Source organism: Canis lupus, chromosome 38 (genome assembly GCF_003254725.2).
Source record: "Canis lupus dingo isolate Sandy chromosome 38, ASM325472v2, whole genome shotgun sequence".
NCBI lineage: Eukaryota > Metazoa > Chordata > Mammalia > Carnivora > Canidae > Canis > Canis lupus.
In genome coordinates this window covers 640,989-654,576 of record NC_064280.1, presented here as the reverse complement: position 1 = coordinate 654,576, position 13,588 = coordinate 640,989, and the positions used below count along the sequence as shown (strand labels likewise).

At 50.8% G+C, this 13,588-nt stretch overlaps 1 long non-coding RNA gene across 1 annotated transcript in view; it reads left to right on the top strand.

The window, feature by feature from the left end:
• Positions 1 to 1,223: 1,223 nt before the first annotated feature.
• The window catches only part of LOC112643266 (uncharacterized), a 32,058-nt gene continuing 19,693 nt past the window's right edge, over positions 1,224 to 13,588 (top strand). The window contains exons 1-2 of the long non-coding RNA XR_003125745.3: positions 1,224 to 1,376; positions 1,633 to 1,758. This is a non-coding gene — a long non-coding RNA (uncharacterized LOC112643266). The remainder of the gene's footprint in view (positions 1,377 to 1,632; positions 1,759 to 13,588) is intronic.

Sequence of the window (13,588 nt, the reverse complement as noted above, 5' to 3'; positions counted from 1 at the left end):
TGACTCATAGACAGCCCTCTTCTCTCTATGTCCTCACATGGCAGGAGGGGCAAGTCTGGTCCCTGGGGTTTCTTTCATAAATCTGTTCATGAGGACAGTATAAAGTGTTGGTTTACCTGTCAGAGGCCCCACATCCAAATAGCATCATGTTGGTGAGGATTTCAACATATGACTTTTAGGGTAACACAAACATTCAATCCATAGCAATAGTGGAAGTATTTAATATAATCAGGGTATATGATGTTTGCTAAGAGGGAGGATGGGTCAGTGATCTGGTGACCATATTTTCCCAGCTCCAAATTGGGACAATTGACTAATGATAGCTCATTGTAGCTTGGGTTGGGAACAGAATATCTATATCAGGACTGATGGAAATAGTTTGGTATGACCACTTTGTCCGGAAATTGTTCTGCCCTGGTGGGACCTGGCATGATTTGGAAGGGCTATCTGTGGTGTCAGCTCCTGTGCAGGGGAATAAATGATCACCGCATGAATGTTTCCAGACCTTGCCTTCTCTCCTGCCTAGGAAAGATGGGCTTTACCCAATCACCTACTTCCCAACCCTCTCTCCAGAGTCTCTGGCTTTGCCAGACTGTGTACTATGGGCTTTTGTGCTGCAGAATCAGGAGGAGAGGAGAGAGAAGAGGGATGAGAAAGGGTGTGTGTGGCTATAGCTGGAAGAGGAGCTTGGGAAGTAGGAATTTGGAAGAGAAGAGGTAGGGGATCTGATTTGGTATGTAGAGAAATAAAAGAGAGAGGTAAAACAGGATTTTAAGAGGGATAGTACTGATCCACTGCATCCTCTTCATAGTATTTGAGAATTTGCACAAACAGCTTGAGTTATTTTGAAACATGTATTGGTTGCCAGACTGAGTTGATTTGATGGCAACTGCCACGAGAATGGGCCATGTGGGTGATGGCTAAGTGTTGCACTGTGATTTCAGAGCGGAGAGGAATGGGGTGTGGTTAGTTCTATGGGTAGGAGGCAGTTGGGTCAGTGGCTGTGAGGGGAAGAGGCTGGAAGCCAAGGAAATGTTTGTTCCAGTGTGACTTATGACCTGGAGAATTTGGGCTGCCCTGGGTCCAGCTGTGTCCAGATGTGTGAGCAGAACTCAGACTCAGGGCTTTTACAGCCTGTTTGTGGCGTCACTGCCCACTCTGGCAGGAGCCACCCCCACCCCTGGGAGGGAGTGGTTTGGCCAGAGCTGCCCAACCTCTCCCAAAGGAGGGAGGGAGGGACCTGGGGCAGGAGGGAGAGGTGAAACTTTGCTGGGCCCCCATGAGGAACTCAGAAGTAAAGACAGGGAGGAAAAAGCCCTCTGGAGGGTGAGGAGGTGTCCATAAAGACCTGCCTCAGGTTTCTGGAATTTCCCAAGGTGTTGTGAATTTTCCAGGGTCAAGGGCCCGTTCCTATTTGTTTGTTCCTCAGAACTAGCATGATGCCTGACAGGTTGTAATTGCTCAGTAAACAGTGTTGGAGGGTTAGAGAGAGAGAAGGAAGGAGGGAGGAGGACAGGAGGGAAGAGGGGGAGGGGGGAAGGGAGGAGGAGGGGGCAGGGAGGGAAGGGGCAAAGCCAGAGATTCTGGTTTCAGTGCTAAGTTTCTTAAGTCCTCTTGTTCTCTCTGATCCAGCCATGCCTCCTCTCTCAGGTGAGCACTCGGCTGTTAGGAACCCACTTGGGATCCAACAGAGCTGGATTCGAATCCACACTCTACCACGTTACCCATGGGACCATAAGCAGATGACTGATGACTTGTGTAAGTTTCAGGCTCCTGTGAAAGAAGTCGGGGCTTTGCAGCAAGGGGGGGCAAAGGAAATAAGGGTATCCAAGCCCCTGGCACCACCCCAGCTCAGGGGTCTCCCTTCCTTCTGGTGAGTAAACACAGCCCTTGTCCACATCTGGCAGCCATCTGACTGTTCCTTACACTCTGACATCTGCAAGCTGCCCTCCCGTTCTCTCCTCCTTATCTCTGGCTCCGAGTCCTCTTGACATCTTCCAGGCTCGGTTACTGCTCCCTGGCCCCTTTTCCTGTAGTGTTTCTCTAGCTCTGCTTTGCTCCCGTGGTAGAACTCTGCCAATGACCCTCCAGGAAGCTCGGGCCTGGGACATGACAGGCCAACAGAGCACCCCAAGATGAGCCCTCAGGATAGGACTGTTCCCTTGGTGCCTTCAGAGGGTTACCTCTCATCTTCTTCTAGCAACTTAGCACAGTTTACTATGGGGGGGGGGATAAAATTAAAATTTAAAAAACAAAACAAAACAAGATGCTCCTACATTCCAGAGCATTCCAGGGCTGTGTCTCAGACCCAGGTCAACTCCATCCTCATCCAGCTTTCCACTGCACCCTTACATCCCCAGGCTCAATGGCCTCTGAGTTGGCATCCCTTCTGACTCTGCCCTCCTGTGCTGCCTAGAGAGACAGTCAGCTGCAGGCAGAAGCCTTGTTTTCACTCCCATCGCCCCCGCCCCAAAGACGGGAGGATTACACAGGGCGCCCCAGCCCCCATGTGGGCTTTTAGATTCAGTAGGTTTCTGTCTCTAAGATGAGCTGGAATACGCCCACCAGCAGAGAGCAGATCTGTGCCTGATTTGAAGGACAACACCAGGTCTGGGGTCCGGTGAAATTCTGACAATCCAGGTAAAAGGTTGGTGGTCATGGTGGAGAGACTTCAGGGGCCATGCCCTAGGCTGACCCCTATGCCAGGGCAGGAACAGCAGCACGCAGTGGGCAGTGGCACACAGGTTTCTGAGCCTTCTCCGTCAGTGGGACACAGAACCTCAGGAGAGAGTGAGATCAGGGCCTGCTTTCTGTCCACCATGGGGCACCAGTGCACCATCAGGAGGGCCCAGGGGCTGCCAGTGTGGCTCTGTCCAGGGTGAGCAGCGAGTGGCTTGGGGAGGAGCCGCTGCAAGATGCCCTGGCAAACCCTTGTCACATTCCAAAACGCAGAGGACCAAGAACCCCCGCTTGGCCTGAGGCATCTCGGGCTGGCATCCCGCCCAGTCACTTCCTGCCCTTAGTCCCTCCTTTCTCTGCTTTCTTTCTGCATCCTGGGGCCAAAGGTTGAACTGGAGCTTCCATCTTTCTTCCTTGCAGAGGAGCTGTGCTGGAGCTGGGGAGACTAGGGAAAGGGGTGGGTGTCAGCTAGAACTTTCCACCTTGTTTAATGGAAAGCCAGACACCTCTAAAATAGGGACTGAGCACTCCCAAGTGCCTATCCCTGAGCCAACCAGCCCCAGAATAAAGACATGAAGAAGCCTGATCTCTGCCTGCAAGAACTGTCAGTCTAGAGGGAGGGCCCTTACGGAAGGGCCCTTAAAAGCCTCGTGGGCTGGGCACCTCAGAAAGATGGACACAGGAGCTGTCATGGAGGCTTCCAACCGCTGTACTCCACAGGCTGCACAACACTGGGAACCAGAGCAGCTTGTTCTTGGCCAGAGCCTAGCACAGAGCCGGGCCCACTGGAGGAGCTTAGTGCACATTGCATCGTGGAATAAATGAATGAATGAAATGAACCAATGAAATGAGGTGGTCTAAGAAGGCTTCCTAGAGGACAGGGAATCTAAATAGTGCCAGTGAGGGTGGGCAGGATCGGACCAGGCCAAGCAGAAGGGAATTTATCCTAGGTAGCCTTGTAAAGAAAGGCAGGAACAGGGACAGTCCACAGAAGGGTGGTTCTGGACAAGGGCAGGAGGAACAGCTGCTCCGTTACCCTCAGGATAAAGTGCAGTGTCCCTCCCAAGCCCCTCTGCTGGCTTTGCTAGCCACTTTGGTACTGTCTCTGACCTCTGTCTCTGGCTGGTGTCTCTGTCTCTCCCTTCCAGCTGCAGTCCATGGAGCAAGCCTCTTGCTCTCTCTCCTCCAGGCCTGAATCTTTCTCATGCCCCCTGGCAGGAAGACTCTCACCCTGCTCCTCCTCCTCCCCGCCAGAGGCCTCCCTTCCCAAGTCAGATCAGCCAGCCCTCCTAGTGTGGCCATGCGCTTGCCCCATGCTCACACTTAACACAGACCCCCGCCCATGATCAAGTTGCCAAATCCCCCTGGAGACCGCCAGCTAAGGTCAGAGACAACTGACTAGGACTTCAGCAACACAGACTTCCCTGTCTGAGGAGCTGGTAGCCAGGGACCCCATGTGCCGCCGTCCTAACAGGCACTGTGTGTCCCAGATACTCCCAACCTTGACTCACGTGGATCTTCCCTTCTCATCTCTAAATGGCAGAGGCTGGGCTGAAGTAGCCTTGGCTTTCAAAGCTTTCCTATAAAGCAATAACGATTTCTGATCACTCCTGGCAAACAGCCTTTGTGGCGGTGGATTTCTCATTAGCCTGTAAGCTCCTCGGACCTGGAGGTCAAGGCTCTCTCTCCCTTTAAGTGTCACTCCAGACACACAGTAGGCTTAATAAATAATTGGCTATTTATTTGGTTAATTAACTGATCGCACCCTCTGAAAGAAGCTATCATCAAAATTTCCAAGCTCGGTTCTCAATTTTGAATGGGCTACAGGCAGGGTACCCATACCTAGAGTGTATGCACAGAATAGAACATACTACCACAAGTGGGAATAAGAAAGCTATTCCTGGGGCACCTGGGTGGTTCAGTCAGTTAAGTGTCTGACTCTTGTTTCAGCTCAGGTCATGATCTCATGGGGCGTGGGAACAAGTCCTGTGTCAGGCTCTGCACTCAGTGGGGAGTCTGCTTGAGGTTCTCCCTCTCCCTCTCCCTCTGTCCCTCCTCCCTCCAAAATAAATAAATAAATCTTAAAAAGAAAAAAAAGGAAAGCTATGGCATTCAATGGGACGCAGGTTCCCAACAGAATAAGCTTAGCTTTGGAGAAGGTTTTAGAGAGCACCTAGGCCAAGCCCTCACCTTATATGACTGGAAACTGAGATTAGAGTATGGAAATTATTTGTCCAAGGTCACAAGGCATCTTGCACCTTTTGCACATCAGATCCGCATGTGAGACCTTGGTCCTTGAGGAGCAGTGGTCTCTTCACTATAGCGGGCTGCCTTCTTCAACTACCACTAAGCCTCCTCCTGCTGCCTTTTCCAAATGTAGCCTGGTAGAAGGATCATGGGCATTGGTGAGCTGCTGTTTGGCCTTGTACGGCTCTCTAACTACTCTCCTGCAGAAGAGAGATCAGGCACCTGTCCAGAGGCCAGCATGTGAATTCTCAGTGAGATGATGTTGGCAGATCCAGTGGCCCTCAGTCAACATCGACTCTGTCTTCTTTCTCCCAGTTATTAGGAATTGTTCTTGCTTCTCTGCCCTTTCCCTGGTCCAAGAAAATCATGGAATACTTAGACGGGCTTCTGGGGATCTTGTGTGCCACTCTCTAAAACAGCCCGTCCACCCCCGAGCTCCTGAGGAAGGCATCTCACCGTGGAACTCATGGCAGCAGATGCAGGCAGGTGGGACTCCCCTGTGCCTGGGATCTAACCCGACACTTCTTGCTGCAGTTTAGGGATGAAGCCATCTTCCTTAGTTTGCACTCCAGAAGGAAGCAAAAAGCTCCTTTTTCCTTCCTCCTTCCTTTTCCTATTCTGTGTGTGTATTCTTCTTTCCGTGTCCTAATTTATCCTCCTTTTCCCCTCCTGTTCCCCCAGGGCTACAGGAGCTACCCCCACCACCTTCTCTGGCCTCCCTAGCCCTGTCCTTTGTCTTTAGATGGCCCCACATGACGTGTCCCATGCACAGCCCCCATCTGCAACATCCCACCCGGACCCAGGCATCTCGGCCACCCTCGGTGCCTGCTTCTGGCAGAGCTTATCTCTGTCCTCACACACAGCTCCTGTGGCAGGCGGTGTGGGCAGAGGGACACAGAACGACTCAGGTGAGTCTGCAGATGGAGTCACCCCAGCCCCCTCACCCAGCTGCCTGCTCCAGGAGAAGTGGAATCAAGGCCACCCTCTCGACGCCTAGGGCCTCTGTGCATTGCACAAGACGGGTGCTACTACCTTGCCTTGCCCAGGCCTTCTCCCTGGGCTGCACTGGCCACTTTGCCAGAAAATTCCAGGGCAGGCCAAGGCAATCTGCCTGGAAAACAAACCCTATGCCGAGCCACCACAGGATGGGCCAAGGCGTTTTGGTTTAATCCCAAAACTCTGACACAGACAAAACCTCATAAATCAGGGGGGAATTTTTGGTTGCTCTTTTAGAGCAGCCCGTCTTCTCTTGTGCTGGATGCCTCCCTGCTCCCTTTATCCTCCCCCTCTCCGCTCCCCTTCCTGGAGGTTGGGAGGGCAGGCGGAAGGGCCAGCAGGGAAGAGATGGGGTGATTTAGCAGGAGCCATGCCCCTGCTGGCTGTACCCCTTGATTTGCAGACTGACTAGAAGGCCTCACTGCTAATTCCAGTACTGACCATTGTGGGGAACAGCACGACCTTGGATTCTGGGAATGCGTTCCACCTTTGCCAAAGCGACTTCATTTCTGTGAGCCTGCACTCTCCCCCTGATAGCCCTGGGTGGTGGTTGGGGGAGGGGGAGTATTAGATCAGAGAGACTGGTGTCAGAGGTCACAGAGGTCAGCTGTGTCCAGGCTTGACTTCTTCCAAGCATGTGGACTCAGGAGGCCTCTGGCATTTGCCCTTTGCACCTGGGACCACCTCCCTGGAAAGCATGCCTTCTGTGGATATATAGGGCATTTCCAGAAGCTTCTACACACTGACCTCATATTGAGGTGCTTGGGAGCATGGGCTCCAGGTTCAAAAATCTGCCTCTGCCCCTTATGACTGGAGCCTTTGGCAAGTTATTTGGCTTCTCTGGGCCTGAGTTTCCTTGTGTGTGAAATAGAGGTAATGCTAGCACCACCTCACAGGGGGATTGATTATCATGTAAAACGTGCTAGGAGTGGCTTGTGGTGGGAAGTAAGTGCCATATCAGTATTTGCTAAACAAGTGGGTCGCAATTCTGAAATACGGGATCATACAAATGACAGTCCTCTCTCAGGTATGAAGCCCTCCAGACCTGGAATGCTTCTTCTCTGAGCCCTTCATCTGCTCAACAAATATTTATTGCACACTCACCATGTGTCTCTGTGTTTGGCCTAGAGTTTGCTGTGTGAATAAAACAAAATGGCCTCATGTTCATGGACTTTACAGTAAATGCACAAATGGATAAATCATCTCAGACCATGCTGTGGACTATGCAGGTAGCTGGGGACAAGAGTGTTGGGCCAGGGAACAGCAGGGCAAACCCACGCAGGAGCTGGCAAGCATGAGTCCCTCTACCAGGACCTGGCATTGACCCCTGCCCTGAAGGAAGAAAGGAGCAGCCACAAGAGTTGGACGGTGGGGAAGAGCGTTCTAGGCAGAGGGAATAGCATGCACAAGGGCCCTGGAGAATTTTGGGACCAGTTAGGGTTGAGGCCGTGCTCCACGTATGGCATGAGGTGTGGAGGGGCTTTAACTGGCAGGACGGCAGGGGCCTGTTTCGATTGTCAGAGCCCACTCTGGCTGTCCTGTGGAGAGTGACTTGGTGGTGCAGGAATGAAGACAGGATCAGTTAGCAGAGGGTCTGCAGTGATCAATGGAGGTAAGAGATGCTGGTGTCTTTGGCTGAAAAGTGGCTGTGAATGGGAGAAGGGGCCAAGGCAAGATGGGTTTTGGAGGGAGAAGGCGGATCTGAGAAGTGGCATGTGTGGAAAGCCTTCAGGGCTTTAGGAGCCTGCTAAGCTTGCTGTGACTCAGGGCTGGTGCTGGGAGGATGTGGGAGAATGGCTTTGAGGGTGGTATTGCAGGTGACTCCCCACACTGCGGCTAGAGCACTAGGTAGATGAAGAGGAGGAAGGTAACATCCCCAAACATCCCTTTCTGCAACATTCCTAAGCTCCCTCTTCTGAACATGCTCCGTCTTACCTACCTCTAAGGAAGACTTGGAGTGTTGGTCCTAGAACAAAATAGAAGACTCTGGAAAAAGGTTTCTTTTCAGCACAGAGCAGAAAATGACTACCTCCCCGAGCTAAATTCCATGCTTCCAACCCAGAGCACTCAGGATCTGGATCCAGAGGACTCCTGGCTCTACTACTTACTAGCTATGCGTTCTTGGGTAAGCTACTGAAATTTCTGTACTTCCACTTCCTCTTCTGCAAAATGGGCATAATAGAGTAGTGCCCACACCATTGGGTATTTCAAGGCTGGCAAGAGATTGTGCTGAGTGCACTGTAAACACTGCCATCCTATATCCAAGGGGCAAATTCTTGTTTTTACTGGCAACTTAAGTCACAACAAGCTCATCATCCCCTAAAACTTAAAAGCTTTCCTATACGTGCCACTCCTAAGCCCTGCCGCTACCGTTCTGTGCTCACGCACTTGGATTTTTATTTTATTTATTTATTTATTTTTTTTTTTTTTTACTTGGATTTTTAAACTCAAGTTCAGGGCCTGACATTTATCCCTGTTAAATTTCATTTTATTAAACGGAGCCTGTGGCGCCAGTCTGTCAGCTTCCTTTGTATTCTGATGAACGGAAGGCCCCACGGTGCATGCTAAACCCATTTTTGCAGGCCACAGAGGCATCGATGGATCCTGCTTCTGCCACTCTTGTCTCCTGGGGAGTGGTCCCTGGCCTTGAAAGTTGGAGGCAGGAGCAGCTTGGGGCTGAGATGGAGCTGGGGAGATAGCCAAACAATGCCTTGGCTTGAGGATGGTCCCGCACAGCTGTCCTGGTTCCTTCTCCCAAGTCAAGTGCTGGCTTTGAGTTTTGAGGTATAGGGCCAGAAAGACAAAATCATATCGTGGGTTGGCCAGTGACATGGACCTAGAGCTTGGGCCATAGCTCACCTCTCTGTCCCATTTATTTCCAAACCACTATGCCACATTCTCTGACCTTGGATCAGAGAAGAATGTGGGCCAGAGGGAAAGAGATGTCCAGCCCAGTAGCCCTCTTTTCTCACTTTATTAGCATAGTGTGGGGGTGGGGGAGATGTTCAAATGCATTTGAGTTTAGCCATGCACTTGCCCCCGATACACACGTACTGTTTCTGTACTAGTCAGAACTATCTCTTCCATATTGGTTGGGGGAATTGTGCCCTGTCCAACTCATATCCTATCTCTCCTCTGAGCCTTTCCAAAGCCCCCGTCCCCAGCTTGGAGCTGATCTCCTCATAGCAGAGGTGGCTACCTTTTTAAAAAAGATTTTATTTATTTATTCATGAGAGACACAGAGAAAGAGAGGCAGAGACACAGGCAGAGGGAGAAGCAGACTCCTTGCAGGGAGACTGATGTGGGACTTGATCCCGGACCCCGGGACCACACTCTGAGCCAAAGGCAGATGCCCAGCCGCTGAGCCTCCCAGTCATCCCCAGAGGCAGCTGACTCTGATGCTCTGGCTCAGCTGCATGCATTATGGAGCCTTCTGGGGGAACCTCTCTTCCCTAACTTCCTGAGGGCAGGAGGCTCTCCTGTCAGGACAGAGCCGAGTGTCTCAGGAGCTCTCTTCCTATTCTTCAGACACCTACTGGGCCCTGCTCACAGAGAGAGCTGAACCTGAATGTGACCTGGTGCTCAGCAGAGGCCTGCAAAGAGAGCCAACCCTAGAAGCCCAGTAAGACAATGGCCCATTGATTTCATGGTATATTCAGACTCCAGGGGAGCAATGAGTGAGGGACCCATTCAGACACCAGGCATGTGTGGCTGTTTTCTGGGCCAGACACACATGCCTTTGGTACAACTGGAAGACTTAACCAGATTTCAGACCTGATGGCCCACCATCAGTCTCCCTCCTCTGTTAATGCACTCCTTGTTCACCGTGTGTGCAGTGAGGCATATTTCCAGGTGGTAGGTTCTAGGGAGAATCAAATTTCCCCTGAGGAGCAGGCTTGCAAATAACTAGGAGGGCAGGGAGAGAGGGGACATGGCTCCTGTTAAAATCTAACACTGGCAACCACATATTAACCCCTGCTGAAGCAACAGTGGGGATTATGGGGAAAAGTTCTAGAAGGTATCCTCTTTTTCAAGTTTTCCATTCCTCAAATAAACCCTTGATTAATTTTCTCTGCCAGTCTGCTAGTCTGCCTTGGAGATGACTCTGGGACAGGGCCTGCGATGGAGGACAGAGAAGAAAAATATAACCCCCTTATATTTCACAACACTTTATATCTTTGCAAAGCACGATCCCCTCCATAAGCCTATGTGCTATTATTAGACACCATCCACCTGTACGGCTTCTGGTGCAAGCCTACTGTGTGCATGAGGCAAATTAGAAGTAGAGGTGGGGCGGGGTGCCTGGGTGGCTCAATTGATTAAGCATCTGCCTTCAGCTCAGATTATGATCTTGGGGCCTGGGATCAAGCTCCACATCAGGCTCCCTGTTTAGCAAGGAGCCTGCTTCTCCTTCTCCCTTACGCCTATTCTCCTGTTTTTCTCTCTCTCAAATAAATAAATAAAATCTTAAAAAAAAAAAAAAGTAGAGATAGGGACACCTGGGTGGCTCAGTGGTTGAGCATCTGCCTTTGGCTCAGGTGGTGATCCTGGGGTTCAGGGATAGAGTCCCACATCGGGCTCCCTGCATCAGCCTCCCGGCGGTGAGCCTGCTTCTCCCTCTGCCTATGTCTCTGCCTCTCTCTGTCTCTCATAAATAAATAAATAAATAAATAAATAAATAAATAAATAAATAAAATCTAAAAAAAAATTAGAAGTAGAGGAGATAAAAGCCCAGGTGGAGGGAGACAGAATAAACATACAATGAGGATTTAGGGTAGAAAAAAGGGCAATGAAGGCTGAAGGAAGAGGCATCTGGGCTTCTCAAAGGAAAAGATGGCTGATGCGGGCTGCTCCTGATAACGGAGTCAAGGAGAAGAAGGAAGGAAGGAAGGAAGGAAGGAAGGAAGGAAGGGAGGGAGGGAGGGAGGGAGGGAGGGAGGGAGGGAGGGAGGGAGGAAGTTCCTCATTTTATCTAACCAAGTCTCCTTACAGCTGATGCTCAGCAGCAGAGAACTGCCAGCATGGCAAAAAGCCTAGAAACCACAGTGTATCAGGAAAAGGAGGAGCTTTGGAGTCTGCCCTGGAGAGGGGGTTTGGAGATAAGGAAGCATGTCATCGTTATTTGGACTGATGGGTGATATAAAGACAGAGTGGTTGCTCTGTGTGACTGCAGCAGGGAGAACCAGGCCAGTGGGTGGAAGGGAAATAGTTGAGCCCAGCAGAGAGACAATAGGTGAAGCAGTGCAGACAGATCAACCACAGGTGCTGCCCCTTCCCCCAGGAGAACATTTGGCAACGTCTGGAGATGATTTCAGTTGTCATGACTGGAGGAGGAGGTGTTAACTGGCATCCAGTGGGTGGAGGTCAGGGATGCTGCTACATATAACCTACAATGTTCAGGAAGGCCCCTCGACAAAGAATTCTCCATCCCCAAATCCTAATAGTTTAGATCAATGTAGTGGAAAGAACACAGGCTTGGATTTTAATTTCAAATGCCAGGCTTGAGACCGTGGGCAAGGGATTCACGCTATCTTGTTGGCAGTACCCTCATCTGTGAAATGGGGTAATAAAGCTGAATTTGCTGGCCAGAGTGCCATTCAGTGGGGTCTTTCTGTACAGTACCTGCTATAGAGAAGGTGCCTTGGGATCCTGTTGTTTTTTTTTTTAAGATTTTATTTATTTACTGATGAGAGACACAGAGAGAGAGAGGCAGAGACACAGGCAGAGGGAGAAACAGGCTCCACACAGGGAGCCCAATGTGGGACTTGATCCTGGGACTCCAGGATCATGCTCTGGGCTGAAGGTGGCACCAAACCACTGAGCCACCCAGGCTGCCCCGGATCCCTGTTATTATAACATGAGGGAGATGCTTCCTTTAACCAGTAGGACTGCCCACTACTGGATCAGAGCCCCAGAGAGGCCTGAGTTGTAAAGAATTTTCTGTCCCTGGGAATGCCCAACTTCTAGCAGGGGTATTGTCAAGGGTTTTCTCAAAAAGAGGGGGAATTAGGCTACATCATGTGGCAATGGCTTGGTCCTTCCATTCTGGCATTTCTCTGGAGGGGAATCCTGACATCTGCCCTATAGTCCAACACACCCAGGGATCAGAGAGATGTACTGTTCTGGAAACCAAAGAACTGATGTATAAGTCTGGTAAAAGTCTTTATCAGAGCCTTGCTCCCCACATCCTCAACAATGCCTCTCCCCAACCCTAGCCCACCCCCTGAGTTCTGGTATTTATTTATTTATTTATTTATTTATTTATTTATTTATTTATTTATTTTTAGATTTTTATTTGTTTATTCATGAGAGACACACAGAGAGAGGCAGAGACATAGGCAGAGGGAGAAGCAGGCTCCCTGCAGGGAGCCCAATGAAGGACTTGATCCCAGGACCCTGCAATCACCACCTGAGCCAAAGGCAGATGCTCAACCGCTGAGCCACCCAGGCGCCCTGGTTCTGGCCTTTAATAGAAGGTGGAAAATTGAACAGGGTTCCCAAAACGGAATGCAAAGGATGCAAAGTTCAGAAGAGGATCCAGGAAGATGGGGAAGAGCTCTCTTTGGGAAGAGGGAGGTCGAGGGGAGCATGGGGAGTCTCAGTTGAGGCAATTGAGGCATCAAGTGGGATATTAGCCACTGTTCTCTGCCTCCTCAGAGGCCAGAAGGAGGAAAGAGCTTCCCCTGTAATAAGAGGAAGGTGAGACTCAAGTGCCTCCTTGTCAAAAAAAGCCAGGATCTATGACCTTGGTACACAAAAGACGGCTGCATCTGGCCACACCCTGCACTGTGCAGGGATACTGTCTCACTGTCTCGCTGTCTCAGGAACCTCTAGGGAAAGTCCAGCAAATGGCTAAACCATCTCCTAGAGCTGGTGTCAGCATCCCCATGCTGATCCCTCCATGCAGGCTGGGAGGGCCAGACTGGGAGGAGGGATGGGGAGAGAAAGAGTGGCAGAAATCCACAGACCTTAGGCAGGAGGCTGATGCATTTAATTGTACAGTTTATTCAGGGAGCAATGAGAGCTATAGAATTTTCTTACCTGAAGGCCAGAGACTGCACCGGATGACCCCTTGTGTTCCTTGAGTCTATAGTCTAGAGAGGATCAAATGAAGCCTCTAAAGCCACCCTTCCCTCACACAGCAGTCTTGTGAGGGCTCACAAGGAGGAGACTCCCAGGAGGCCATCTGCTCTCCTAATCCTGCTCCGTAGAAGGGGTGTTTTGGGTGGACCTCTCCCTCCCCACCCTTGCCTCACTTCCCTGGAGGAGTCCTGGCCTGGAGATAAGCTGAAGGCCACGTTCAGGGGGCATGGGCAGTTAGTGGAGAGGCCCTATAGCTTCCAGAGCAGAGACGATGCAAGGTATCTCTTCAAGCAAGACAGGCAGACACTAGCCTATAAGAGGGGCCTGGGGTTAAGAGTGGTTGAGGTGGCTCTGAGGCTTGGTGGCATGCTGCCCAATGTCATGAGGGGTCCGGTCAGATTCTGGTCTGGAGTTTAAAGGATGTCACCTTGAAGGTACTTCCCCTCCTATGGGACTAGAAGCTAGAACAAATCTTACATGTTTGTCTCCCTACTAATCCTCAAGCTCCTTCAAGACAGGGCACATCTTAGTCCTATTTGGTTTCTACCACCTAACAGGGTACTTGGTACAAATAAGATGCCTG